The sequence below is a fragment of the Phacochoerus africanus genome, chromosome 7, assembly GCF_016906955.1.
Source record: "Phacochoerus africanus isolate WHEZ1 chromosome 7, ROS_Pafr_v1, whole genome shotgun sequence".
Classification (NCBI taxonomy): domain Eukaryota; kingdom Metazoa; phylum Chordata; class Mammalia; order Artiodactyla; family Suidae; genus Phacochoerus; species Phacochoerus africanus.
This window is the reverse complement of record NC_062550.1, coordinates 70,516,881-70,544,457: the sequence shown is the minus strand read 5'-3', so window position 1 is coordinate 70,544,457 and position 27,577 is coordinate 70,516,881. Positions and strand designations below refer to the sequence as shown.

The following is a 27,577-nucleotide window of genomic DNA, read 5'->3' as shown; positions in this document are numbered from 1 at the left end:
CAAATTTGTTAGATGGACAACTTAAACATGGAATTCGATAAACTTTTGTTGGATGGACAGCTTTAACTTGGACTTAGCTCTGGGCGGTATTCGAATTCTGACTCTCCTTACTGGTTTAGAATGCTCTCTTTCTTGTTTATTTTTCTGTTCCTCTGGGGAGTAGGGGCTGTAGCCCATCAGATTGTAAGCTTCCGGGGGCAGGGCCCTGGCAGAGAGGTCCCCTGTGGAATTGGTGCACAGGGGAGCCCACGCCCACTGCCTGGCCTCGGACAGGAGGGAAACGGCATGTGGGGAGACTGGGCCCTCGTCTTCCTGTGTGAAGCTCCAACCCAGGAGCCGTGGAGGGTCCTGGGCAGCCTCTGAGGTGCTGGGTCATGAGGGGTGGCAGTGGGGACGGGGTCAGAGCACTTTGGGAAGGGAGGTAGAGCCGAGGCCTGGTTGCCTGGGAGAACCCTGGACACGGGCCCAGGGACTGTCAGGCCAGGGCTGACCTTGCCCTCCACATTGGTTTCGGCTTTTGTTTCAAAATCGGTTTCCAGGCCGGTCAGAGCGTCTCTGAATGTCACTTCCCATCAGTTGATGAGTGAACTTGACAGTTTGTAGTGCAAGGGACCCCTGGGGCTTTCTCCTGCCCGATGACCTGGGTTGAGCTGCCAGCCCTCTGCTGCCGAGTCTGCCTTCGCACTGCAGACCCCCACCGCCTCCTGAGCTGTTACCCTCCTACAGGTACTCACCGCTTCCATCTCTAGCACCAGGGGGAGGCGGAATGCAGTCAGTCTGCACAGGCCTCCCCAGGTGTGGTCCTGCTAGAGCAGGGCAGAGGCTGTGCCCTCTGGCCACCCCGGGAAGGCCAGCTTGCCTCCCCCGGGCCTGGTGCTGGGGTCTCTGGAGGCTGATCCCGGGCGGCGGCGGGGGGCGCACAGGCAGCGGATGTGCTCGCCTCCAGGGGAGCCTGGCGCCCCAGAACACTCTTGTTTGTTCTTCTCACTCTCTTCCCCATCCTGAGGGTGTATGACGTGTGTGGAGGTTGAGGGGTGATGAACTTTGGGCCTCTAGTTCTCTTTTTAAAACACCCTTTGCCGAGTCAGAGCTCTAAAAGTGGGTTTTCTGATAATTTGCTAAGAAATGGGGTTGGGCTGGGTTTTCAGAGCAGCTTCAGGAGTCATGGGTTCTGTCTACTAAAAACCCAGGCATCTTAATATAGGGAAGACGTCATTAGGATAACTGGTTCTATGGCCGATTTTGGTAAAAATTCCCTTATTCGCCCTTCCAACAGCGTGAGTTTCCAGAGCAGGGGCCCCACGTCTTTCTGGCCCTGTTGGGAGCCCCGCGACTGGAGGGGAGCATCAGCCGGCAGTCGGGGGTGGGTCAGGCCAGGCAGGCATGGCCCTTCTTGCTGGGCACTGGTGTTTGGGAATGGGGGGGGGCTGGGGCCGCGCCTCCAAAGAGGTCTCTGGAAGGGGACCAGCCCTCTTCCACCCGCAGGGATGGGAACGTGGGCCTATTGGGGAAGGCAGGAGCCAAGCCAGCTGGTGTCAGGAAGACTCCTCCTTTCAGGTCTGAATCTCTGCATGAATGAGGTTTGGCTCTGGGCAGGTACATGAACAGCGAACCAGGGAAGTGCCTGCGGGCAGGTCTGCGATTCCAGGCATGGATGGCTTGCAACCAGCCCCGACCCAGTCTCATCTGCACACACCTGTTCTCCGTCCCTCTCCCATCTCTCTCTCGCGGGCAGGAGTTCTGCTCAGTGCTCCGCAGGGAAGTCAGGAGAAGAGGTGGATTGGATGAGTCCCTGGGGGAAAAAAAAAGACCTTCTCAGGCAGAGATGATCTGAGTCCATCAGGACAGTTGCCCCAGAGCACTGGTGGTGACCGCTTACCCTTTTCCTCCTCTCTGCCTGGAAAAAGTTCTGCAGCTCTTTGCAGGTTCTGGATGCAAGCATTGGTGCATGCAGCAGGGCTGTGAGCTAGATAGGGAATGGGCTTTGAGTCTGTCCTCTGGTGGACGGTGGGGAGAGAAGGGCCCCTCAGGAGCTGGGCCCGCAAAGCCTGGGTCTCAGAGAAATAAGGCAGCGTTGTTAGAAGCAGCGTCCCATGTGTGCCTATATATGTGTGTATTTGCAGGAACTTACGTTTGTAGGGTCAGCCTGGAGTGTGACTGGGTACAGGTGAGAACCGATTTCCCTCCGGTGGTGCTGGATGTGCGGAGGAAGTTCAACAGCAGTCATGATGGCAGTGGGACTTCAGGGGTCTATTTACAAGGCTGCCTGGTTGTGCAAAAGTTATTTTTAAAAATTCACTTCCTGATCTTGCTCCAGAATAATGGAAGCCAGGGAGGCTAAAAATGAAAGTGAGAGGAAGGGATCAGAACCTGGAATGTGTTCTCTCATTTATTCATTCTTTTAATGAGTATATATAAGCCCCCAAGTGCTCAGCGCTGGGCCAGGCAGGGGGAGGGGGACATAACAAAAGGTCTGGCCCTGTCCTCTTGTGGCTCCTCGATGAAACCGAAAGGCACAGCCAGGAAATGGCTGGGCACCTGGGTGGCGCGGGAAGGGGAGGTGGCTGTACTTCTGTCTGTTCATCTCGGTTTGGACATCGGGGGCCCTGGGTACCTGGATTTCCCTGCGTTGGGTATTGTTATGGCCTTTAAGTTCAGAAACTTTTCATTTGAGCAAGTCTGATGGAGATTTGTAAAAATCACCACCACCCCCCCCCGCCCGCCTCCATGCCTGCCACCGTCCCCACCGGGGTCTTAGGAAACAGAATCCACAGAACACAGTTTCGTCTCTCTTTAAAGGTTTGGTCCTAACCCTCCCTTCCATTGACTGTCCCCCAACCCGTTCTTTGCTTCGCTGCTACTGAACCCTGATGAGCTGAAACCCTTACAAATGGAGAACTGACAGAACTGATTTTAAGGAGCAAGTTCAACCTCACGTCCATCCTGAGGCTGTTCAACTTTGGCTTGGTGGTGGCGGTGCTGCAGGGACAGAGTGATGACTGTTCTCTTTCCTGAGAGTGTTTTCCTTCCCTTAAGCTGGGTTCTGCAGACTCATCGTGGTTGGATATAACTTTTGGCTAAAGTAGGACAAAACTCTAAGGTGCGGGGTCAAAGTGAGTGACACGGTGTAAAATAGTTTAAAGGAAACAAACACAAAAAGATTCTCCAGGGGCTGGGAGGCCCCAGGAGAGGTTTCATGGAGAGGAAAGTTAGCGGGGCCTTGGGGACAGGGCAGGGCCTCAGTGAGTGGATGGGAGGTGGCCACATTATTGAAAAGGGGCAGCCTGAACACCCCAGGGGGATCAGAGTGTCTTTATGACATGGTAACTTTTCATGAGGGTCCAGGTGATGTTGCATCCTCCACCCCTCAGCCCACCCAGGATTTATTCTCCAGAACCTGGGCTTGGCTCTCTCCGCCTTCTGCAGGAACCCATGGTACACTTGCTGGCCGTGAGTGCCGATTGGTTAGTAAGCATGAATCACAGGGTGGAAACTGGTACCCTGGCTTTGACTCTGATGACATGAAAGGAGAAGATATCACCATGCCTCGATATGTCCTTCTAAGGCAGAGGAGGAAGAGGACTGGTTTCATTTCCTTCTGGTGCTGCAAAGGCTCATCCCCAGCTCTAGAATCCAAGCTTCCCTACTATTACAGAAGGGTTACAACGTCGCCCTCAAAATCAGGAGCCACCAATGGGTACTAGCTCAGGTGGACATCTTTTATTTTAAAAAAAGAAAAAAAAAACACATTTAGGGTCTTTCTTCAATTGACAAATCCTTGGAAAATCCAGAAAAATAGGGAAAGGCAAAAAAATATAGCCACTTAACTGGGCCCAAGATTACCCTTTCATCTGATGCCCAGCTGTGCATCCACTTGAAGTGGGAGGAGGGCCTGTTGAGATGCTCTCAACAACTATTTTTTAAATGTAGAAAAACTTAAATTAAAACTTAGCATGCTAGAACAAGGCGCTAGAATCCATTTGATCCAATAGCTCTTTATTGAGAGCATTATCATGACTTTGGTTTAAGAGGAGGGATTCAGCCAAATTGGCAATTTCACCCTTCTATCCCAAACTCCCAGAAATGATAGAATATATACTTTTAAAAATACAAGCAGTGCCAGGAAACAAAAAAGGATGTCCTTGGTACATCAGAACCTGAGGAATCCCTGAAGGGTGGAAGGCAGTCAAGATCAGATGGATGAAGGAAGCCTCATCTCCAAATGTCCCTGTAGGAGAGGGATACCACAAAATGTGCTCCAGGACTGGGAGTGGCAGCTGTGGGGACAGAGAGAAGGCTGGCGTACATGACAAGGTTAGCAGTGGGGGTTACCAGGAGGCTCAGGCAGGCAGGTGCATCCCTGCACTCCTCTGCCGCTGATCCCCCAGGGCAGGCAGTGAGTGACAGAGATTGCCTGTGCTTGGGTTAGAGAAGCAGAGCAGGACTCCACGTGGCCCACACAACCCAGGACAAAGACTTCCATTTCTCCGCTCCCTCTTGGCTCACTCTCCCAAGAGCAGGCATTTTCCCTGGCTTATATGGATGGGCTGGAGTAAAACCCATCCCTTCGTGCCTCCCACTTTTTCCCTCTGAGGATGAGGCCAACATGGACTGTCTGATACAAAAATGAACATTCCCCCAGGATTCACCATAAGGGTATGGAAAACCAGTGCTGTGAAAGAGAGGTACTGATTGCAGGAAACAGAAGTTCACACCCCAAGAAATGCTAACAGTGTAAGCAGAATAGGACTTTTCTGGAGACTTTGGGGGTAAGTACAGCTATTGGATCTGTAAAAAATTAGCCAGAGGACTTGGGAACTAAAAATGTTCCAGTGAAATGTAAAAATGAACAAATGGGCTGGACCAGCAGAGTGGACGTGACTGAAGAGTAAGTTGGTGAACTGGAGGCATTTTCTTTGGCATGTGGTCTAAAGGACCATGAGCTGGAGACACACAAAGTAATGTTAATATGTGGAGAACACATTCTGGCCACAAGAAATTTCTGAAGGAAGGAATGGGTGGAGTGGAAAGAAGAGACTAGAAAAAATCACTAGGGAGTTCCCGCTGTGGTGCAGTGGCTTAAGAACATTGTCTCTGTGGTGGTGCAGGTTTGATCCCCAGCCCAGGGCAGTGGATTAAGAATCTGGCACTGCTGCAGCTGTGGCATAGATTCATTCCCTGGCCTGGGAACTGCTATATGCCATAGGTGCAGCCAGAAAAGAAAAGAAACACTAGAAGAAAATTTACCAGAGGAAAGAAAAGAAACCAAGACAAAACCCGAAGATTAAATAGGATGACCAAGTGCTGAGCAGGGGAAATGACAAACACCTGTGAATAGATTCATCACCATAACAAAGTTAGAGGAAAACCTTTTTTGGTCTTTTTGTCTTTTCTAGGGCTGCACCTGAGGCATAGAGGTTCCCAGGCTAGGGGTCCAATTGGAGCTGTAGCCGCCTCCACAGCAATGCAGGATCCGAGCCGCATCTGCGATGTACACCACAGCTCAGGGCAACGCTGGATCCTTAACCCACTGAGTGAGGCCAGGGATCGAGCGTGTGTCCTCATGGATGCTAGTCAGGTTAGCCAACTGCTGGGCCATGACAGGAAAACTATTTTTTTTTTAAAAAAAGAAAAAGGAAACAACTTTCAGAGAGAAGGAGGAGAAAAAAAGATGCTCTACAAAGGAGGATGAGAGGGACCACAGACCTCTCACTGGCAACACCAGATGCAAAGAGGCAGTGGAACTGCGCACAAAAGCGTCGGGGTGGGGAAGAGAGCGAGCCTGGATCTGTCCCCGGGAAAACTCTCCTTCAAGTGCAGAGGGGATAAGTGTCATTTTGGGCATCATGGATTCAGAGTTTACCGTCCCTTGGCTCCCTCTAAATAGTCCCTAGAGGTCATAAAAAGGCAGGATAAAAGTGGGAGAGAAGGACTTCCTTTTCACTGACGGCACACACTTCTGTCTCCTGAGGAGCGAGGCAATCTCCATCAGTTTGCTCCTGGTTGGAAGAGTGTGAGCTCCCCTGTCATCTCCCCAGGAAGCAGCTGCCGCTACAGAAGGTCTCTGGCTACCCTTGCAGCGTCACCGTGTTAAAAGCATGCTGTGACCCTGACATTGGAGCTCTCCCCTCGGCCCTCATCCACGCCCTTGCTTTTGTCTCCAGAGCCTCACGAGGCCTGTGCCTGGCTGGGGCTGCCACCATCCTGTGAAGCGTTTGCTGTCTCTCAGTCCTCAAATCCATCCCACGCATGCTCAGGGGGATGAGCCGGGGAGCGTTTCTCCCTCCGGGCGGATGCTCTGGGTCGCAGTCGACACACCTGTGCAACCTTTTCTGCTCGGAAGCAGTGCGCTGGCAGACAGATTGCTGAGAGCATCAGGCGTAGGCCTGGCTGAGCAGAGGAAGGCCTACCCGGGACCTCTGCGAACTCTGGCACTTGGAGAGCCTTAGGATGGAGGAGAAGACCCATCAGGAAGACACCCTGGCAGCCTTGGGAAGGAAGGAATGAAATAACAATGGATCTAGGAGGCCACAGGTATTTGAAGTCTGGGTGAACCCACAAGCTGCTGCTTTAGGGTACCTGGCTGGTGGGAGAGGAGGTGTACACAGCTGCCCCAGGGTCCCTGAAGTCTGAGCTGAGCTGGGCACCACAGGGCCTGCCTGGGAAGTGCTCTGGATCCCCTGGCAGACCTCTCCATGGGGGAGGATTTGGAAGATCTTTAAAAATTCATGTTATTAAAGTAATTTCCCCCTCCAGTTTCTCTCCTCCAAGTAATCATGTCTGAGAAAAGCAAGCGGAGCTAATGTTCCCAGCATGTTTGTGCTTCCCTGGTGGCCACTGTTGGTGGCCGGGTCTGGTTCTCTGTGGGCGGAGCTCTTCCTGGGCCTCCCTTCACCCACGCGGGCCTTGGCTGGGTTCTCTCCGGCTCTTTGGGTCAGAGGAGGCCGAGACTAGCTGGGGTCCCTCGACTGTCTTCGCAAGAGCCCCAAGAACTTGGCTGATTTTTTTTTTTTTGTCTTTTTGCTATTTATTGGGCCGCTCCCGCGGCATATGGAGGTTCCCAGGCTAGGGGTCGAATTGGAGCTGTAGCCACCGGCCTACGCCAGAGCCACAGCAACGCGGGATCCGAGCCACGTCTGCAACCTACACCACAGCTCACGGCAACGCCGGATCGTTAACCCACTGAGCAAGGGCAGGGACCGAACCCGCAACCTCATGGTTCCTAGTTGGATTCGTTAACCACTGCGCCACGATGGGAACTCCTGATGTTTTTTTATAATCCTAGAGAGTACCATGGAGGGGGCCCCCAAAGCCATAGGGAGGCTTGGATTTAGACTCTTTTCCTCAGATAACCACCTTCTTGGCTTTTTAAAAAAGTACCTCTGAAGATGTAACTCTATTGTAGCATCTCTTGGAAAGACTTGCTTGCATTTCAATTGCTGTTTGCCAAGGAAGCTTAAACCACGCCCTGTGCAGGCCCATCGGGCTTGAGAAGGACCAGCCTGAGGATTCTCTCCTGCCCCTGAAGAGCCCTGGACACATGGGCCTCGTGCCATCTCTGCCCTGGAACGAGGAGGCTTCTCGGTTCTTGAATGCATCATGCATGTTGCGTGTTTTTACGTTACCCATTAGTGTCGGATTCGACCCTCTGATTTATTTTGTGCTTCCGGCACCATTGACCCATTTAGAAGCAACTGAGCAGAAGTGGAGACACTGCAGCCAGGAGGGGCAGAGAGGAAGAGTGGGGGCAGGCAGGAGAGGACCAGGAAGTCTTCTGTGGCTGCCTTGCCAACAGACACCCAGGAGTCCCCGTCCATGGATGCCTTGCGCCGGCGCTCCCTCCCGCACGCATGGAGAGCCCTGAGCCCTCTCTGCAAGCCCCACTTGAATGCAGTATTTTAGAATATACAAGTCCCACCAGGAGACCAGAGGATTTGAGATCCTTAGGGCGAGGGGGTGGCATTGAAAGCTTTCTTTAAAAAAAAAAAGAAAAAGAAAAATCATTGAGGATAAGTAGGGTTGGGTGTTCATGTGGCCCACGTGCTGAGCCCTTGGAGCACAGGCTTTCCCAGCATTTCCTCCTCCTCCTCCTTGTTTGTTCAGAGAGCTGGGGACAGCATCTCTCCTGAGAATGCCACCATGGGGTCCCCAGGGATAGAGTGGAGAGTTCAGCTTTTCCAAACTCTACAGCAGGAGTAAAGACCAGGAGTACCAGGGACTCTGTGGGCAGGGAGAGACCTTAGCCATCCCCTCCTGTCTCTCTCGGCTCCTTCCTACCCCAGGGTCTTCAGTTATCCATGGCAGAGCTGGGATTAAAATTTGAGTCTCTTATTTCCACTTCAGTCGTTTCTGATTAATTTTTTTGTTTGCTTGTTTGTTTGTTTGTTTTAACCCCAGAGCATCATGCTTCTTCTGAAGCCTGCAGGTCAGGGCACAACTTAAGGGCAGGCCGAAGAATGAAACACTCATGTAACAGGATTTGAAAGCGTGTGGGGTGAACTCCCACCCCCCAGTTATGCTCCCAACAGCTATAGCTGATGCTTGACCTTCCACCATTAGAGATTCATTCCTCTGTAATGCAGAGGTGGGGCCAGCTTCCGGAGCCTCCTGGTGCAATGCTAATACCTCTGGGAAGGCCACAAACAGCTGAGGGCTGCTGCCCTGCTTGGGCTGTTTCTCCATGAGACTTGCTATCTAGTGGTGGTGGAGGAGGGGAAGGAGGGGCAGAGAGATTTTGGAACTCACTGACACAGGACTACAGAGCTGGGACTGGTGTAGACACCCCATACAAGCTACCACTTACCTGCACCTACATGTATGATGGCACATGACCAGATTCACTGGTGGGAAACTCCTGTAAATATCAGCAACTATTTGGAAACTGAAAGGGAAAGACAGGACTGCCCCCCACCTGCTCTCTGAGGATGCCCAGCTCAAGGCATCGACACAAGCAGGTTCTCCCCACTCCCTAGGGCTTCATTGGCATGGATGGACCTGCATGGGCACTTTTGTCCAGAGCTGAAGGACGCAGAGTCTGTGCTATTGTTGTGTGTGTTGGAAGACCAGGCAAGAGACCAATGGCGTGTCATCTGCCTTCTACCCCGACACGGGGCCTTGTGCCCTTGCAGGTGAATGGAAGGCTGGAAATGGAAAGGGTCTCCAAGAGGCCCTGTGAGGCTTGGAGCATGAGGAGTGGGCTTGGAGCTTGGTTAGATCTGCCCCAGCCTCTGCACAGCATCCAGAAGTTGCGGGGGGCGCCAGGAGACAGCAGCTTTGCAGAGCCATCAGCATCCTCGCGAGGGACCCAGTCAGCGTGGGCAGGGCTCCTGGAAGCGAGCTCAAGGTCACGGGCATTGACTAAGGGGAGCAGAGATGACAAAGAAGAGCCAATGTGAATACGTATGCTGTGGTCCTGCAGGGGCTCCTAGAAACTCTCCGGGAGGCTTTGGGGCGGGGGGCATAAGGGATTCTCTATGACATGGGCGTTCAAGAACAACTCCGGGCCTTTGTTACCTAGTTATGACACAGGGTGGTGTGGCCTGGTTGTACTGGAGTTCCTCCTCCACCATCTGAACCCTGCCCGGGATGCTGAGACAAAAATGCCTCTCATCCCAGGACCCAGAAAGGAGCCCTTGGCCTTCCTGAGAAAAAGTCAGTAGCTCACGGATGCCACCTCTTTCCTCCCCACCCAGATCTAGGCCATGATGCTCCAGGGCTGGAAAATTGGTTCCAAGCTCTCTCTGGGAGAGAGCAGAGTTTTCAGGGACTCTTTTAGCCAATCAGGTGAAGGAAGGGGGACACCTCGCCTTGTCTTATGAACTTGAGGTAAAACGAGGCAGAAGGAGGAGGCCAAGATTTGCTCAGAACCTCTCAGCAGGGAAACCAGGACCTAAACCTTCCAGGGCCTGGTACATGGGCCAGTGGGGGAGGACAGGTATAGATTTGTTTAAAAGAGAAAAGGCCATCTTTGCAGGCTGGGAAAGAGTCAGGGCGTAGCAGCAAAGGTGTTCTGACGTCATTCACCCCCTCTTCCTCCATCCTCCACCTGCCAACGTGGGGTTCCTTCCTTCCTGCCAGTGACGGAGCCCCAATTTGCTCAGGATGCATTTACCGAGTCCTGACACCGCTGAGTGGCAGATCTGGCCGCTTGCATAAGCTGAGTTTTCCAGAAGTTTAAAAAAAAAAAAAAAAAAAGCAATGTCCTCCTTACCTGCAAGTATGGCATGTGACCCGGGGTGACACCACTCAGAGCAGTTACTAAGCAGATGTGACAGAAAGAGCTGCAGCAGGAAAATAGTTTGATGGGTGCCATTTAGATGGAGTGGCCCTGTCTCGAGCCATTGCCAGGCTGACAGATGCCATGGCCTCCGGGAGTGGGATGAGCCCTTCCCTGGAGAGTCCAACGTGACAGCAGATGCCGAGTTAAAAGTTGGTCACATCCGGCCACACACCGCACACCATCGCGCCTGTTTACTGAGGTCTGCAGTGAGCCTGGCTCTGGGTCAATAGCTTTGCCCCGACCTGGGTCAATAGCTTTGCCTCTTTTTGCAGACAGGGATTTGGGGGTTCAGAGATGTGGAGCAATGCGCCCAGAGTCAAAGAGCAAACTGTCAGAATCCGGTCTTTAGAGACTTGGGCTGTGTTCAGCCCCCCATGAGACCTGTGACCTGAGAAAGCTCTGAAACCTTCTTGAGCCTCCCTCGGTCTATAGAACAAGGGTAATAGGCAACTCACCTCTGGGGTTGGTGTGAGGGCTCAGTGCCTGGCCTGGAAGGGGCCCTGGGCCTGCAGTCACTGCTCCAAGGTCGCCAGGCTCCCTCCCCTCCCTCTGAGGCCTTAGAGGAGAAGCAACCCCACGGGGAGGCCCTTAGCTTTGCTAGCGTATTTCCAGCCCAGGAGACGAAGCCCCTCCCTCCAGAAGCCACGGCTGCAATTACGGACCTGGACAGTCAGTGAAATTGAAGCCACTCTTTTCTCGCTGTACGATTTCAAAATGCTACCCAACCTCTGTGTAGTTTTTCCTGTGGAATAACTCTGAGAGGTGTGTTAGGATGCTAACTGATTTTTGTTTTCCCACAGGTGAATCAGCCCCAGAGGGGGCTGCTCCTGACAGGGTGAGAACCCTGGCCAGCTTTGCCAGCCACACAGCGGGGGGCTGTCTGGACCATCACCCATGGCCAACATTGTGACTTTGGGACAACATGTTAATTTGAATGTGTTTGAAACCAAGAATCATGAGATCATGAGACAGGTAGAAATTCTTTACCTTTCCTTTTTTTTGTTTTTTTTTTTTTTTTAGGGCCCCATCCATGGCATAGGGAAGTTCCTAGGGTAGGGGTTGAATCGGAGCTGCAGCTGCCAGCCTACACCACAGCCATAGCAATGTAGGATCCGAGCCTCATGTGCAACCTACACCACAGCTCATGGCAATGCCAGATCCTCAACCCACTGAGCAAGGCCAGGGTTTGAACCCGCATCCTCATGGATGGTAGTTGGGTTCATTACCACTGAGCCACAAGGGGAAATCCACATGAGCCCCTTCTTTTAAAGCAGAGGAAAGGGGCTCAGAGAGGTGGTGTGAGTTCCTCAAAGCCACTCCACTATTGAATGACAGAGCCGGAGCTATGACTAGACCCCAGATCTGCGGGTCCCTGAATTCATGCTCTTCCTCCATCAGGCTGTTTCTCTCTCACCTGGACAGACAAGGTCTTCCATGAAGAGATGCTGGAAGGGAAACTTGCTTTCATTAGAATACTCTTTCCTAGGAACTATGTTAGATGCTGCATCTATATTGGCTCATTTCATTCTCACAAACCGTCTGCCCGAGTGATCATGTGAGGCCACTTTTACTTGGATGGAGAAGTTAACCCACTGGCGTGTAAGACCGCCAAGCCCAGGCCCCTCTCCCAGGCTCCAGCCAGAGGCGCCTTCCTTTCATTCCTTCCTCCCTTGGCCTCTCTTACACTTTGAAACCTCCTCTGACAGCCTGAAACGGGAGGTTTCACATGGTAAGGTTTCCTTGGGTTAAGGGGTCATGAGTGGGTCGCATCTTGTGGGCAAGTCTGAACACAAAACAGTTGTTGTTCTGAAAGGGAACCAAACAAGACTCCTCCGGGAAGTGGAGGGTGTGGTTTTCCAGGTGGTGCATTTCTATCAGGCCCCTTGTACCAGCGGCAGAGGCACCCTTCCACCAAGCTTCCAGAAGAAAGTGGAAGTGAAGGTGGCCCTATAGGCCTGAGTGTCCTCTGCAGCCATTCCACCTGAGTGACAGGTAATTGATGCCAACATTTTTTTCTTTGTCATTATTGTTTTTCAGACTGTAGAACCTCTTAGTAACGTCCAATTTGTGCTCGCCTGCCTAGACTTGGAATCGATCTGATTTCCCTCAGGGAAAAATACTCCACGTTTCAGCGTGTCTCAGGAGGGCCATCCCAGGTATTGTAGAGATTTGTGTAGACATGACTTTAAAACAAAGATTGTGTCTTTCATTTCATGGATCTACTTCTTCAAGTGCCTAATCCGGGGCTTTGAATGCAGTAGGTGTTTTTGTACTAGACTCTGGACTAGTGGAGGGGAAGAAAGGATTTGCACCTCCCAAGGGTTCAGGTTACACTCCGAGAAATCAAATTTTGGAAAGGATCTGGCACTGTATTAAAACAACACCACTTTTGAGAAACTATCACATGGAAACGAAGCTCCTGTTCATAAGGGTGCACGTGAAAAAACATTTGTTGCCAAGTTGCTTAGCATGATGAGACACTCAGAATGACTTGAAAAATCCATCAGCTAGTTTACCGAAGTATGGTTTATCCACACAGTGAGACATTTTACAGCTTTTAAAAATAACTTGGATTTACACAGAATAACCTGGAGAGAAGTCTGTAATGCACTGTTCAATGAAGAAAGCAAGCTGCCGAGCGATGTATAGTATGATTCCACTTCTATCCGACATTTAGATGGTCCCTGCCTTATGGAGTTTCGATTTACCTTTTGTTTTCTGACTTTGTGATGGTGCAAGAGTGATGTGCTTCAGTAGAAACCATACTTCGAGTGTTGAATTTTGGTCTTTTCCTGGTCGGGCACTAGGCAGTCAAATACTCTCTCGTGATGCTGGATGGTGACCGCATCGCCCACTCAGCCCTGCGATCACCAAGATGAGCAACCAATACACCCATTCTATACCCAGACAACCCTTCTGTTTTCCACTTTTGGTATGATACCCAATTCTTTCCATGAGGCAATCAACATTTCGTTATAAAATAGGCTTTGTGTTAGACGATCTTGCCCAATCATAGGTTAATGTAAGCATTCTGAGCACATTTAAGGTAGGTCAGGTGTATTATGATGTTTGGGAGGTTGGGTGTATTAAATACACTTTTGACTTATGAGATTTTCCATTTAGAATGAGTTTATCAGGATGGAACCCCACTGTAAATCAAGGAAATTCTATACGTACACCTGCATGAGAAACAAATGTTGGATACTCAGTAAGACATGAAATGGCATATGCCCTCTCAGGTCTGTGGAATGACTGGCTAATGGGGACCTGCTGTGGAGCACAGGGAGCTCTACCCAATATTCCGTGATAATTTATGTGGGAAAAGAATTTGAAAAAGAATGGGCATGTGTATATGTATAACTGAACTGCTTTGTTGTACAGGAGAAATTATCACAACTTTATAAATCAACTCTACTTCAATAAAACTTTAAAAAAGAAAGAAAAGTTAAAAGAAAAGCTAAAAAAATTACCTCAGAGGAGTAATGTTCTAATTTTTTCAAAATTTAGTGAAGTCCATGTTGAAAAAAAAAAAGAAAGAAAACAACAACAACAACAACAACAACAAAAACCTTTGGAAAGAGAAGAACAGTATCAGGGTGGTTAAATGGTGCAGAAAAAGAAACAGATGGAATCACAGTTTTCTTCAGCCACCTCCATTCACTGTGCACCTTCAGGCAGAGCCACCCCTGAAACTCCAGATATCAGCCCTGCATGAGGGCAGATCACAGTGTGTTAGGTCCTAAGTGACATCAGTACATAATGCTTTGGTGGGGGTGTGTGTGGGGTGTGTGTGGGGGGAGACAAGGCTGCAAAACTTCCCATCAGTAAATGTTTTGGAGGCACATAAGAACTTTAGTATCTTAACAAAGAATGTGTCCCCTGCCTGACTTGAATGGAGGCTACTATGCTTCTGGTCCAAACCCTAAAACCTCCAGGGTCTCCTTGTTCATATCAATAGATACTTCAGGGCCTAACTGACTATAAGCCATTGATTATAGCTATATTCAACCTATAAGAGCCAATCCATATGACCTCTGATATAACCAGTTCCTCCTGGAAGATGTCTCATCAGGGCAGGGCTGTGTCTTTCCATCTTTTATTATTTTTTTTTTTCATTTTAAAAGTTTTACTCAAGTATAGTTGATTTACAAGGTTGTGATGATTTCTGCTGTATCACAAGGTGATTCAGTTATACATATACACACATCTATTCTCTTTCAGATTCTTTTCCCATATAATAGATTATTACAGAATACTGAGTAGAGCTCCCTGTGCTATACAGCAGGTCCTTGTGGGCCAGTCATTCCATATACCTTAGTGTGCCTATGCCAATCCCAAGCCCCCATTCCATCCCTCCCCCCACCTATCCCCTTTGGTAACCATAAGATTATTTCAAATTCTGTGAGTCCGTACCTGTTTTGCAAATAAGTTCTTTTGTATCATTTTTTATTATATTCCACATATGTGATATCATATGATATGTGTCTCTGTCTGGTTTAACTTCACTCAGTATAATAATCTCTAGGTCCATCTATGTTGCTGCAAATGGCATTACTTCATTCTTTTTTATGGTGGAGTAATATTCCATCATATATATGTACCACAGCTTTATCCATTTGTCTGTCAATGGACATTTAGGTTGCTTCCATGTCTCGGCTATTGTAAACAGTGCTGAAATGAACACGTGCATGTATCTTTCCAAATTATGGTTTTCTCCATGTCTTTCCATCTTTTAGTCCAGCATGCCTAGCACAGGGCTTTGCTTACAGTAGTTGCTACATAAGGGCTAATGGAAGAAAAAGTTGAGTTATTGCACCAGACAGACTGAATTGATTTCTACCTGGCTTTGAGGGACTCAGGAGAGATTGTCCAGAAAATAAGTGAGGCTTTATGAAAGATTTGAAACGGAGAAAAGGGGGATAAAACTCCCAACTTCCACGAAGAAAAAAAAGGCTGATTTCTGTTTTGAGAGCATTGTAGAAAGAATATTTTAGTATCTTTAAAGGCTCTGCTACCATATCTTCTTCTCCCTTCTCCAAAGAAGTTTGGGTTCCATCTTAGGCCATTGAAACAATGTCTGGATTTCTTTTAAGTCCTTCTCATTCTTAGAGAAAGGTTGGTAACAATAGTCTAGTATTCCATTTTTTTTAGTGGCATAAAACACCAAGGATTAAGCTATGAATGCAGAACTACTGAGAAAATGTCTCCCTAGTATAAGACAAGAATAAATTAAAAAAAACCAGTATCATATCCAGCACAAAACCACAATGGATTGATTTAATCAGACATTATCAGAACAAGGAAGAAAAAACATTCTGGTTTTAATGGCAAAAAAAAAAAAAAAGGAAGAAACTCAAATTACTCTGCAGGCGTTGGCGGCACTCTGGCAATTTGTTGGAATACAGTATAATAATTCGGCCTTGGGTTCGGGAGAATGAGGACTGTAAAGGTTTTGGGGCAGGAGAACCTCCCAGGTGTGGGGTTGTCTGGAGGCTCAGTCAGCTACCTGGCTGCTGCAGCCTTGGCTTGGCTCCTGTCTGGCCCCGAAGCCTTGAAGAACGCTGCTGGGTTAGCTGCCGAGAGGAGGTGATGGGTAACGGCTGTGGCCTGATTCCTGAGAAGCCACGGATTCACTGCAGCGTGGTTTGTCTATATGTGAGCCTGGCCATGTGTGAGGTTCCCCCAGGAGGAGGAGGGGGAAGCCACATGGTATGTCTCAGGTGTCTCCTTTTAGTGCAGCAACCACATTTGAACAAGCTAGGCTCTGGGCTTTCCCAGACAGTATGGTCTGCAGGTCAGAGCCACTGCACCCTGATCAGGGCACTGGGTCTCGTGCTGGTTGCTCCTGAAGCTGGGCCACCACCCTGGAGGGCTGCAAGGAGACAGACAGTTAAGGGGTTTCAGTAAGGGGGTGAGACTTCAGAGGCCTTGCTCAACCTTCCAGGGTTTGCGGGTCTGCTGCAACAGCCATGCCAAATAACCAGTGCAGCTGAACCCTTCTAGTGACAGGAAACTCAGTTTCTCTGTGGCATCTCATGAAGCTGGAAAACTTTCCCAATGATCGTCCTCCCTGAGCCTCGTTCCAATCTCTGCAAGCCGCTCAACCAACAGCATGACTTCACTCAAGAACTGCCTGGCTCTTGAGAACCTCTGTGCTGGGCCTTTCTATAACATGGGGGTTCTTGTGGTTTGGGGGAGCCTTCCCTGTAACGTAGGGACCTTTCTCTGCGGGTCTTTTCATCTCCTCCAAATACCCCATTACCCTCGACCATGACTGACCGTTGGCATCATCCAGGGACTTGAAAAAAAAAAAAAAATCCGGATGCCTAGGCCTCACTAAATTATACATCATACGCTCTGGGGGTGGAACCAAAGCACTGGTATTTCAGGAACTCCCTAGATGATTCTCAACAAGGTCCTTGGAACCTGGTTAACTTCTTGATCCCAGATTTACATGCTGACTCAACCACTTGGGCAGCTCTCTTGTGTTTTTGTGTCAACTGTGAATGACATGGGGAGAGTAACAGTATCGGCCCCAAGGAGTTGTTGAAAGACTTCATGAGGACACGCCATGTGTCTAGGAGAGTCTCCATGTAAAAAGGGCTCTACCCAGTTTCACTCCCAGCCTCAGACAGGGCCAAGGGAATGTTAACACAAAGTCCATGCTCTTACCACGAGCCAGGCATTGTTCTAAGCATTTTACATGTTCTAGTCACTACATTTTGTTGCACTGAAGATCTAGTGTAAGAAAAATGACATAAGCCAAATGTGTCCTCGGGACCTCTTTACCCTGTAGGTCTTATTGTCCAGATCACTTTAAGTCGCATCAGTCCCTATACCTCTTGTCATCTCAGATGCCTTCCTGCCTCCCACCAGAGTCCTTTCTGAAGCTCTTCCACAAAAGATCTACATATTTCAAAGCATCCATGGTGACTAAGACCTGCTCAGTGGTCATTTCAGGATCTTTTGTTGCCTCTTGGTAAGCCCAGTGCCTATTCATGAGCTAGATACATAAGTGCTCCCAGTAAGTTCTTTGTGGAAAGACTAATTAAACCCTGGAAAAGACTATGCTGACATACTTACACAAAAGAGATGGAGAAAGAATGAATTCCTGTGAACAGCAGGGATGGTGAGAAAATGGTACCACAAAAGGCCTACTATGTGCTAGGCACTTTTTAATGCATCCTGCATTTTCATGACTCTGGGAGATGAGTGTTTGGGCAATTTTTTGCTGTGTAGCAAATTACCCCAAAACTTAGTCTCTGAAAGTAACAATTATTTTGCATGTGCATTTGAAATGAGGTGGCAGCGTAGAAGGGGCCACTCCTCTGCGCTCCAAGATGGCTCCACAGAGGACAGAGTATCTACTTTCAAGACAGCCCAGCCATGTCTTCCAGCCACTATGGAACCACCTTGGTGGCCTAGGCAACTGGGGCATAGCCCCAGGATGGGCTGGAATAGAAAACCCTTTGCCATGAGAATACAGCTCTCCATCTCAGCCTCCCCACCCACCGTTTCAAGGGGAGCCGTGCTTGGGGAGAAGCCAAGCCAAGCAAAAGATTTCAACAGAGAACAGAGGAAACACACCCACTGAGGTTCTCATAGCAACATAATCACGCACAGGCAGCAGCCTATTTCGGTGGGAACTTGTCTGAGCTTCCCTCCTCCCCGGTTAGTCACAGAATGGATGCTGCACAGGCAGCAGCGGGGTGGGGGGGAGAAGAGCACCGGGCTGAAAGCCAAGGGGGCTGGGGCGCTGCTCTCAGATGCCCGTCAGCCACCTGAAGAATCACAGACACACATCCTCACTCCGATCATAGGGTCCTTCTCCGTAAAACAAGAGGATAGGACTAAAGAACTGTAAAGACCCTTTCTGATTTTCGTTGACTGTACCGAGCCTCTTTGGCAGGAGATCAGCTGTCTCAGGATCTTTCATCTCTGAGAAAGATGCTCAGAGAAAATGGGGTTCAAGAGGGTAAAAGTCATTCCTTAGATCCAGTTCATTTACCTCCTATGGACTTCACACATTGGCAGGATGTGAAAGGGAAGGAGAATGACCAGGTGTTGCCAAAGACTGCTCACTCACCAGCCACACCGATCTAGGTCTATGGTCCGAGAAAGGAAAAGGTTAAGGAGGTTAAGGTCATTCATTTAAATGTACTCTTTACACACACGCTCACCCATTACCTCAAGCCTCTTGTCTGCCCTCCATCCTCTCCTCTACCTCCTCCAGTTATTGCAGCGAATCTTCTCTTTGCCCTCGGACCAGGTGATGGAAGCATCTTTAGATCCTGGCCCATTTCTTCAATGGACTCTGGGGTTAGGTGAGGACAGTCAGGCTCACACCTCCTAGCTGTCAAAGGTGACGTTAAAAAAAAATAGGGCATGCGCGCAGGACTGATCCCCCCTATGTAAGCACAGGGATGAGGGGAGACTGCGCTCAAGGAGCACCCTGCAGGGTCTCTGCCCTTGCCTGTGAACTGAAAGCTTGCTAGTGCAGCTGTCTTTGAAGGAGTTGGCCTGAGCGGCCTATTGTAATGGGAAACACAGCGGGCTCCCCCCACAACCCTGTTTTATTTCCCACTCGCCTGACAGATGGCCAGTAAGACAGAAAGAGAAGCTCTCAAAGTGAAGATAGGAATGCATTGTATAAAAATTCACACCCCCTGCTGCCGCCCAAACTCCCTTAAAAAAGGATCAAGAGAATCCTAATGGGTACGTGACATCCTCCTTCTCTCCCATAAAAGGGACTTCAAAATCTGGTGATGCTGGGGGAGGGGTGAGGAGGGAATAGAGAGAGATGTGTGGGCAGGGGGCTGCCAGGGAAGACATGGTCAGGGGGAGCCCGGCGCAGGCTCACCCTCTGACTTTCTCCTCCCCTCCCCTTTCCCAAGTCACCTCTGGCTGAACCTTCGCCCCACCCTCTCAGCCTGGGATGGGCTTGGCGCTCCAAGCCCTTGATCGGGAGAGTGGGAGAGAGGAGAGATAATGATGCCACACTTAGCCCTAGAGTTGAAGGAGTTAAGGACCCTCCCTCATCCAGACATCCACCCCTTGGCTTTCCAAACCCCAAACGCCGCCGCGGAGGAAGGATCCAGGAATTGGAAGCTGGGCCAGAGAGGTGGGGGCGGGGCGGGGTGGGGGCGAGGTAACTGTGGCCCAGCCTGGCCCAGAGTCTGTCCTCAGTGGGAGGACGCACACTGGGTCTGAGGACCTTCTAGAGCTCCGGTGCCTGCCTTCTCCGAGCCTCCCGCGTGGCCCGGCCGCGTCCGCGCAGCCCTCGCCCCCCGCAAGTTGTCTAGGGCGCTCGGGGGTGGAGGCGGCCGAGACCCCCCCCCCCCCGCCCCGCACCAAGCCCGGGCGAGGGGGCGGCCCGGGGCGCGGGGGCCCTCGGTCTGCGCCCAGCCGCCGCCCGCTCGGCCCAACCTCCTCCCCGCCCCCACTCACCGGCTCAGCCCCCGGGAGGGACGCGCAGGAAGCGTGTTGCTTCGCCCGCGGATCGGCAGAAGTTGAGAGGAGTTGCCGGCTGTCTCGGCCCGCCGGACTTTGCGAGCAGCCGGCGAGGAGCCGCCGCCGCCGCCGCCGCCGCCGCGGAGCCTTCGGGGCTGCCTCCCTCGTGCCTGGCCCGCAGCGCGGGCGGAGAGGGGCGGGGAGGGGGTCGCGGGCACGAGAGCAACTCGAAACTGGTGGAAGGGATCCGAAGCAGATGAGAAAGGAGGAAAATAAAACAAAGTGGAGACGGCAGGAAAGACTCTACCGAGGTTGATGGTACCGGCTGACGCTCCAGCAGAGGGGCTGGGTTGGGCTTTTTTTTTTTTTTCCTCCCGTTCTCGCTTTCTCTCTTTTAAAGCTACACCAGCTCTCTCTTTTCTACTATCTCTGTATCACCAAACCCTTGCTGGCTCTTATGGGCATGAAACACTCCTCCCGCTGCCTGCTCCTAAGGAGGAAAATGGCGGAGAACGCTGCCGAGAACACCGAGGTAAGGAGGCGAGAGGCCGGGCTCCGCGACCCCGCAGCCCGTCGGACCCCGGCGCTGCGCCGCCGCCGCCGCCGCCGCTCGGCACCCGGTGCCAAACTTTCCCAGCTCCATCCCGCTTGCTTCTGCCGGCCGTGTGCGTGTGTGCGTGTGTGTGTGTGTGTGTGTGTGTGTGTGTCTGTGTGTGTGTGTTGGGTGGGTGGGGGGAAGACGGTGCCTGTCTCAGGCCCCCTCCCTCTTGAAAATGCAAAAGAGTCGCTCTTACCCCAGCTCCCTCTCCTGTCGCCCGCTGCTCGCTCCCCAACCCCCACCCCCAAGTCCCAAACCCCGGACAGCCGCGCTCCCCTGCCCTTTCCTCTGGGCTTCGTTGGGGCTCCAGAGTGCCGGTTTGTGCCGGGCTGGGATGGTGATCCAGGGGCCAGGTCTGCTCCCTGCAGTGCCTTGACCGTCTCCGGCCGCTGCCCTGGTTTTACCCTTCAAGCTCGAGTCAGTCCCCGAGCTCTCGGTCCTCGCCGCACCGCGGAGAGCTCGCGGGGGCCTGATCGTGCCGAGGGTGGGACTTGGGCACCACCAACAGACCCTTCTGCCCAGATCCGGGCTAGAGAGAGGTCTGCAGTCCAGGTCTGCGAGCCGCCTCGGGGGCGCTTACTCCGGGGAGGCAGCTGGGGCCGCGGCCACCTTCAGAACCAGGGACAGCGCCCGCGCCTGCCGCAGCCAAGCCCGCGCGGGCGGTGGAGGCGGCGCGCCGCGCGCTGCGGCGGGAAAGGGGGTCTGCAGCCACTCGTCCGGCAGCAGTTTCCAGGAGGTAGATCTAGCTCCGCAGATTGCGCTCTTCCCGCCCGCCTCCAGCAGCCCAGTAGCTGCCCTTTCTCTACTCTCGAGTTGGCTCGGAGCCCCAGAGCCCCGCTGGGGTTTGTGTCCCAAGAAGGGAAGCTGTGTTCCCTGGCTTCACTCTGACCCTGCTGGCTTCACAACTGGATTAGCCCGCAGGCTCTGGGTACCTGTAGTCACGAAGGGGATCCGCGTGGGCAGCCCCCTTACCTTCGTGGAGGAACGGTGCGCCGAGGTGGGGGCGGAGTGGGGCATGTGTGTGAAGATCATCCCTTACTCGGTGGCAGGAAAAAGACAGAGAGCAAACTCCGGGCTCTATTAATAGCCGGGTGTCTGGTGGGGCTGCCGTACATTTCACATATGGTTACCCATATGCAGCGTGGGGCGGCGATGGAGGTGTGGAGCGGGGATTGTCCCTCTGTCTTGCCGAATGCAAAAAGGGACAGAGACCCTTCCCAATCTTTTCCCCTCGGGGTCTTAACTGCAACTAACCCCCACCCCACCGCGTAGACAGCAAAGATTTTAAAATCCCCATTCTCTGAGAAACTAAAAGCAGCACGCATCCGGCAACGGTCGCTTTGGAAACAAACACGCTCTGGGGGGAAACAGTGGGGCGTTCGGGAGCTAATGCCCGTCTCCTTGAGTTAGGGCAAAGCCAGCACGCGTGCGGTCCCGAGCCACTTTCTCTTCCCCACCCCCACAGGCGAGCAGGCATTCAGAATAATGTGTAGTGCAAGGCACCCAGCCTTGCAGCTGAGAGCTAGCCTTACCCGATCCCCTCGCCCTCCTCCCTCCGATCGCCCACCAGCAGAAGGGGTTTCTAAAAATAGCTCAGAGTCAAGTCTGCACTTCTCTAATCCGTTGGACCAGCGGGCACGTAGCAATCCCTGCAGCCATGTGGCTGGAGCGCTGGAAGCAAGGAAACAGCTTCTCCCTGCCCCCTCCACCCGCTCCTCTTCTAAAAAAAAAAAAAGTTTTCACGGGTCTCTAGCCTCCGCACTCCGGTTTCTGTGCGCGACATCCGGGTGCAGATCCCGGCCAGGTTCCGCAGTGTGCGCAGGGGCTGCGAGCTCCCCACCTCTGCCAGGGTTCAAGGCGTCCGGAGCAGGTTGAGCGACGCGCGCCAGGCTATTTTTACTTGCTTCCCCCGCAGCTCCACGCTCCCCCTTCTCGGCAGTTGCACATGCCAGCTCTGCTCAAGGCATCAATGAAAACAGCAGTAGAGGCGGCTGAGCTCCTGAAAGAAAAAAAAAACAACCACCACACTCGCACGCCTGGCACAAAGGGGGAGGGGCAGATCCAGCTGGGGCACCTGGGAGGGGAGTGAGTCTGGGGTTCAGTTATTTTCATCTTCCCCTGGGAAGCGGAGGAATTCAGACTTGGTCAAACGTGCCCAATGGAGGCATCCAGGCAGCGTGACAATCGCTTGGTTTTCTTCCAGGAACTGGCTGTTTTTGGAATGAGCCAGGGCTAGAGCCGTACTTTCAAAAGTGGGGTGTTGTGGATTTGCCTACATTTATGGTGAGAGTCAAAGATGCCTCTGTGGGGTGTGTGTGTGTGTGCACGTGTGTGTGGTGGTAGTGCTCATTGTTCCTAAGTCAACACGTCTTTGTCAAACCCTGACTCTATAGCAGGAATGATTCGTTTCCTGAGATCCAAAGATGAAGCCACCAGACCCCTGCCCTCAAGGAACTCACAGTCTGGTGGACAGTAGTGCTGGGTAGTCCATACAATTCTGTAGCACCTTTCCCTGCCTTGTGTCGGTGTGGTTTGCAAGTGCTTTATCTCATTTCATCCTCACAATGATCCTGGGAAATAAGCAAAGGCTAGCATGCATTTCTTAGCCCCTCATCTTACAGGTGAGGACACTGAGGCGGAGAGGCCCAGTAAGTTCTGAAAGTTACCAGGTCAGCTAGGACAGCCTTGGAGCACAGACTGCCCCCACTTCTGGCTCATTGCCCTTTGCCCTGCATTGCTACTTCTAAAAAGATGCCATGTTGGGGACAGGCAAGGCTGGTGGGACAAGGGGATCTCTCACAAGGTAAAGGAAGTGAGGGAGATTCTAATGGTTAGTGGTTAGACGGGAAGGAGAGAATGACTTAGTGTGAGCTGCACCTCCTTTGACAAGTGGAGTCTGCAGCTGGGGCAAGGGTGGGGGGGGGGCGTCCAGGGTACAGTCTGGGTGGGCTTGAGTGTTCTCTTAACTACTTGGACCTATTTCCTTTTGTGTTACTGAGCCATTCCCTTCCGGTCTAGAGCAGGTATAGGATATAGGGAAGGGCTGGCTGGCCGGTGCAGGGCATACCTCTAAAATTAGTTTCTTTTCTCTGGCTCTCTTCCGTGGGTATGCTTCTCCTCTCCGGCTGAGAATGTCATCCCCCACCCATCCCACTCCTGCTAGCCTCCCACACCTGTCATCTGAAACCTGCAGAGGGCCCCATCAGAGTCTTCTCAGCCCACTGGCCTTGCCCAGGTGGTCACCCTCTCTCTGCCACCCCTGAAGCAGCAACTTTCTCAGCTGTTGTGCTCTTCTTGAATCGAGCTTCCTTATCACTGCTTGAGGATGGGCTTTCAGAACCATAAATCTGCTCATGTTCAGACATCGCTTTCAACACTTCCCACATTGATCTATTGTCTTTAGGACACAGGATACAGCCCAGCTTTCTTAGCCTGGTGTCCCAGGCCCTTCAATACCTGCCCCATGCCGTTCTCTGCAAAGACTGACTTCGTACCTCACCGCCTTGGTGCAGACTGCTTCCTCCATCTGCCCTTTTCCCCTCCTTCTCTCTGGAGAAACAAAAGATTTTCCTCAATCTGCAAGACCCAACACAAAGGTCACTTTCTCTGGGTAGCCTTCCCAGATCTGCCGTTTATTCTCCACCTCCACGGAGAGGGTTTTTTCTCCTTCGTAGGTGTCCCTAACACCTGTCTCTCACGTTTCCTATCACAAGATACTTGGCTTTTTATATGTCTTATTTCTCCAGTTGAAGAAGGAACTTTTCTTTTTTGCTATATCTTGTTCTTCACACTGTGCCTGACACAGAGTAAATACAAAGCTGTTAATAAATGTTGGCTGCATTGCTTCATGTGATCATGAACAAACTTGTGAGCCTTCTGTGTGTTAATCCCTCGTGGCTTTCTCAAAAGTGATCTTCCTGCCTCCCACTCCTGGGCGACCTTAGGTGAGTGTGAACCTTGAAAATTCAAAATGAGTAGCAATTCTGGGAATTAAGGCGCTGCAAAACTCAAAGCATGGGTACATTTTGGTCACCCGTGTACCTACTTAATGATCAGTAATTACCGACTCTTAGTATGGAGTGTTCATCTGAGTAGCAGATAAGTGGATTCATCACAATACCCAGTTATGGACCTTGGGGGGACAATGGGCCCTTGGGAGCTGCTGCTTGCGTGACTGGGTCCCAGTGAAAGCCTTATACCTCATTTATGGTGTGGACTTCCTGAATGGGGTTTTAGCACCTCAAAGGAGAGCCCCCAGGGGTAAGAAAACAGTTTTTAGCAAAGGTGGCATTTTGGAGACCACATTTTGAATGTTCTGCGGACTTACTGGACTCGGGAAAGAAAATAATTATGGGCTGGGAAAACTCTGCAGTAGGAGGAGGTTACCGTACCAATGGCCGTGCCCTGTGAGTTACAGAATTCTGATGCGGTGCCTGCTGCTGGTTTCAGCTAATAGATCCCTCTTGTCAGGACGTGGAGCTGAAGCGTGTGGTCCTAGAGCACACAGGTGAGGGGCTGAGGAGAAGAGGGCAAGAGGAGGCAGGACCTGGGTCCACTTCTTTGGAGTGTGCACCGTGTCTCTTTCTGATGGGGGTGGAGCTCGGGAACCAGACTGCCTGGCTTTACCCTGAACTCAGTAGAGGTGTTGTTATGATGGACAAGCTGCCTAACCTTTCTGGGCCTCATAAAGCTGTCGTGTTGGTTAAATGAATCCTCTCCTGTGAAGGGTTTAGAGCACCGTGGGCCCTGGAAGCCTGCATGGCTGTCACCCTGCCAGCTTTTAGGAATCTTGCCTAAAAAGCGCAAACCAGGTACACACTCCTCCAGCTGCAATGCTCCCCACACTGTGGACTGCAGTCCATTTCTCCTCCCTCAACAAACACAGAGTTCGGTCCTTAAGTGAGAGCTTGGGAGGATTAAGAAAATACCCACATTTTTCCCCTGGGAGATTTGGCTTTTTGGAGACTCAGCAGTTGGCTTTTGGCTGTCAAAGAGGGTGAAACACAACACTCCCGTGTCTGATTCGGAACCGGGTTTCATTTCCTCCTCTGTGCTAACTGCGATGTGAAGTGATTATCACATCCCAGTGTGGAGCATGCAGAAATCTGTGAAAACAGTACCCACACCTTGGAGTGTACTGTGCCAGCAGGGAAAAAATGGGCAGCACGGCGTTATGCGAACTGCCAAGGTAACTGGAAGCGGGGATCGTGTTGTTGGGTGACAAGCAGGCGTTGTTGTAGGGTTGTGCGTGAGGACTTGGCCAGAGGAAGGAAGAAACAGCACATGGAGGAAGCCCCTCACTCCACCCCCCCCACCCCCCGGGAAGTGCCACCCTGTCTGCGCTTCTGGCCCTGAGCACGCTTATTGCACCTGGGCCACAGTGGGCCCATCGCTTGCTCCTTACAAAGCTGCAGAGAAGACAACTTCTCCAAACTCCTTGTGCATCTCAGGAGTCAGGAAGTTCTTCCTCTGGCCTGAACACCACCTCTTCTATTGCAACTGGACTCACCTTTGTTTTTGTTATTCTAAAAGGAGATAAAAACTCTGGTTTTCCGTGTGTTCGGGGCTATGTGAGGGCTGTCACACTCCCTCAACTCGTCTGTTCCGAGTGACCCGAACCCCTTCAATTCTGGGAATTAACCTTCTCATAGGACCTGCTGGAGGAAGTGTGTTTGAGAAGACTCACCCCTCCAGCGGTACCCAGCCCACTGGACATTGCACATGTCTGGTGGCTGTTCTGCTTCACGTGTTGTTAGAGCTCCTTGAGGCATCACAGCTTCCCCCAGATTTGTCACTGGTGACCCATAAGTAAAGATCTGTTTTTATTTATTTTTTGTTTTTTATTTTTTGTCTTTTTGCCTTTTCTAGGACTGCACCCGTGGCATATGGAGGTTCCCAGGCTAGGGGTCTAATCAGAGCTGTAGCCACCGGCCTACACCAGAGCCACAGCAACACAGGATCTGAGCCACAGCTGCAACCTACACCACAGCTCACGCCAGTGCCGGATCCTTGACCCACTGAGAAAGGCCAGGGATTGAACCCAAGATCTCATGGTTCCTAGTTGGATTCGTTAACCACTGAGCCACGACAGGACTTCCTGTTTTTATTTTTTTAAGGCTGTGCCTGTAGCATGTGGAAGTTCCTAGGCTAGGGGTTGAATTGTAGCCCCAGCTGCCAGCCTCCTCTACAGCCATGGCAACGCTGGATCTGAGGTGCATCTGTGACCTATGCTGCAGCTTGCAGCAATGCCGGATCCTTAACCCACTGAGCGAGGTCAGGGATCAAACTTGAATCCTCACAGAGACTATGTTGGATTTTTAACCTGCTGAGCCACAATGGGAACTCCAAGATCTCTTTTTAAAATGTAACTTTCTAAGAGCAAACAGCTTGTTGTATACATTTCATAAAGTCGTGGGATCTTAGAGCCAGATAAGAACTCAAATAATTTAAATGAAGGGATGGGATAACTTTCCCAAGATCAGAATTCTTCAGGTTGGTGTAGAGACTATGTTTACTCCTAGGTCAATGCCATTTCTACCTCCTTTAGCTTCTGCTTGATTGTTTTTACACTTGATGCTCATTTTCTAGTATATCCTGATATGTTATCTGAAAAACCAGCGTTTCCCTACGTAAGCTCTAGGAATTGTGCCTAACAAGATCTAGCTCCTTTTCCTAAGACACTTAAACTGCTTTGGCATATGTCATCTTGTTGAATGTGTGCCACCTGCATTCCACACATATGTTACATCATGTCCGCCATACATTACGTGGTGAGTTACATGTTATGCCCACAGTACAGGCGAAGAAACCAAAGCTCAGAAAGTTCATGACTGGCCCAAGATCCCTCAGCTAGTAAGTGCTGCTGAAACCCATGCTCTGATTGTCTTGCCACTGAGACCTGTGCTTTGTTCAGTCTCCAGTTGTCAGTTGCCTGGATTGTGAAGGCAGCGGAAGGACCAGAGTAGAAACTTCAAATACAAAGAAAGAATGGAGAAATGAATGGGAGAAGCAAAGACCGGTGGGTTGGGAAGAAATGGAGGAAAAGACACCAGCCCTGCCTTTCCTCTTCTGCACTCGCAGTCCTCGCTGCTATGCCCGGTGGGTGTCAGGCACCCGGTGGGACTCCTGATGAGAACCGTCCTCACCCCTCGATGTCGCTACGCCCAGAGTTCTGGCCATCGTGTTAAACCTGGACTCTCATCCAGCTTCTTTCTTGGGATGAAATGAAGAGCAGAGACCTCAGGACGGCA

General features: G+C 51.3%; 1 long non-coding RNA gene across 1 annotated transcript; it reads right to left on the bottom strand.

Annotated features, from left to right (window-relative positions):
• Positions 1 to 15,646: 15,646 nt before the first annotated feature.
• Positions 15,647 to 20,078, bottom strand: LOC125131350 (uncharacterized). The gene is made up of 3 exons (XR_007135901.1): positions 19,727 to 20,078; positions 18,288 to 18,632; positions 15,647 to 16,151 (listed from the first exon to the last, which is right to left on the bottom strand). It is a non-coding gene; the product is annotated as an uncharacterized LOC125131350 (long non-coding RNA).
• Positions 20,079 to 27,577: the final 7,499 nt, after the last annotated feature.